Here is a 2,500-nt window from a genome sequence, read left to right as displayed (position 1 = left end):
AAAAGTTATTCTTGGGACACTCGCCACGCAAGTTTATGGCGTGTTGGGTCCTTCATTATTCCAATATTAGAAAAATGAATAATAGTAAGAATAATAATGATGAGGGAAGAGCACCATAAGTTGCCAAAATGTGATAAAATGCATATTGACCGCTTCCGAGAGCCTGCTTAGCTTTTGTTTAAGATTACAGCTGAACTTTCTCTGATACCATAATAATAATAACAACAATAATAATAATAATAATAATAATAATAATAATAATAATAATAATAATAATAATAATAATAATAATAATAATAATAATAATAATAATAAAAACTACAAGCCTCTGGAGACTCTTTGGCAAAGGAATATAAAAATAATATTGTATATAGATAATCATATACACTATCGACCTTCGTAATTACAGATTACGTGAAAGTTCAAGACTATTAATTGTAACAAATTTATGTTACGTCATTCGTGGAAATTTATATCCTAGAATTTATTTTTAAAGTTTCACTCTGTATCGGCATTCAAAGAGATACTTTTTATTTGTACATTTACCATTGTATCATATCATATATAAATTATGTTAGCTTTACTCTTTTTTATACAAAAAAAAAATGTCTTAAATAGGTAGATACAATGGTCACCAAATATCAGGTGTTTTTTTTTTTAACAATCCCAATAAAACTCAAGGTTCATAGGTAAGAATATTGGTAAAAGATCAGAAGCAAAGGCCATTAACACAAAGTGGTCTTAAAAGAAGGTCACCAGCTCTCTTCAGGAGAACTCATGGTAAAAAAAAAAGGGCCAGGGTTAGAAAAGATCGCCAGAAGGTACAAGTGAAATATCGAAATAACCAAAAACAATCAACGTTCAGGAGAAAATGTATAAATGAATATCCGTACGTTTTTCAATATAAAAAATGAGTAATGACTTTGTGAATGTTTTCGATGTTGTTTAACTTCCAAGCGTCTTTCGCGGTATGAACTGATTCCTGATGAAATATAAGAACAGGATGTTGGTTGTTGTGTGAAAAGGATAACAAGAGATTCATAAAAAAAGAGGAAAGAAATATTCAGGTGAATCATAATAACGAAACACTAAATTAGGAAGTGCAAATTTACACACACACACACACACACACATATATATATATATATATATATATGTATGTATGCACGTCTATTTTAATTGATTTCTCAAACCTTTCTCTGTGTGCATATATATATATATATATATATGTGTGTGTATGTATGCACGTCTATTTTAATTGATTTCTCAAACCTTTCTGTGTGTATATATATGTGTATATATATATATATATATATAAATATATATATATATATATATATACATACACAGAAAGGTTTGAGAAATCAATTGAAATAGACGTGCATATATATATATATATATATATAATGTATATATATATATACAAAGGTTTAAGAAATTAATTAGAATAGACGTAAAACATGAAAAGGCTTCAAAACAAGTACAGGGGATAAAGGAATGAAGAAAAAGAGAAAAGTACATTTATAAAAGATATAACGTAAAACCAAACCGGAACAAGACTCCGAAAGAAAACGACGATAATAATATAGTGAACAAACAAATTGAAAAAATATACAAAAAGGAAGAAATAAAACAAAAATAGAGAAAACTAGAAATGTAGGAATGCTCGAATGAAAGGACCCCAGAGTAGTATTGGCAAGGAAACTGACCACAATAACGACTCGGGTGTCACTTTGTAACATAGTCCTAAGTTATGCAATACACCCTCCCTATCGGATGCTGTCCAACTGGCAAGACACTCAAATTGAAACGTAATGGAGAGGAGACTTTTCCTCCGACTGAAGCAAAGTGATAAGAATGATGAACGCCACGATGATGAGACGTGATGATAATGACAGTTTCCAACAAGCTTAATCATACTACCAGTAAAGTAGCTGTAGCGGTCGTGGTGATGATGATGGCAGTAACAGTTGGATGTGAGTTTAATAAACATGGAGCTCCAGAATAATAATAATAATAATAATAATAATAATAATAATAATAATAATAATAATAATAATAATAATAATAATAATAATTAAAAGAGAGATTTATGGAAAATGTAAGGGTTTCCAAAACTTAATAATATTACCCGAAATATTTAAAAAATAAAGGAGTATGTTGGAATTCTATTTTCTCGAAAAATGGGATACACGAGTTCTGGAAAATATGCAGAGAAATTCTATAAGGGAATGTTAGCCACGAGACTTCGTGTTAAACAGTAGGTACTACATGACACATATATATATATATATATATATATATATATATTTCTCTTTAGAAAATAAAAAGGAAAAAGATGAAAAAATAAAAATAAAAATTCTGCTCCATGTTCACTACACATAATAAGGCACTGAATTACAACGCATAAATCAGGCGTGCCATGTTACGTCTTGCAACTTTAAAGACTCTCTCTCTCTCTCTCTCTCTCTCTCTCTCTCTCTCTCTCTCAGTACGTTCG

The 2,500-nt window shown here is 29.4% G+C and overlaps 1 protein-coding gene across 7 annotated transcripts in view; it reads right to left on the bottom strand.

Annotated features, from left to right (window-relative positions):
• Nucleotides 1–2,500, bottom strand: part of LOC137655741 (uncharacterized) — a 1,545,462-nt gene that overhangs the window by 306,233 nt on the left and 1,236,729 nt on the right. The gene's annotated exons all lie outside the window — the stretch shown is intronic.

This window comes from Palaemon carinicauda, chromosome 16 (genome assembly GCF_036898095.1).
Source record: "Palaemon carinicauda isolate YSFRI2023 chromosome 16, ASM3689809v2, whole genome shotgun sequence".
NCBI lineage: Eukaryota > Metazoa > Arthropoda > Malacostraca > Decapoda > Palaemonidae > Palaemon > Palaemon carinicauda.
The sequence above is the reverse complement of the archived record's forward strand: the minus strand, read 5'-3'. Positions and strand labels throughout refer to the sequence as shown.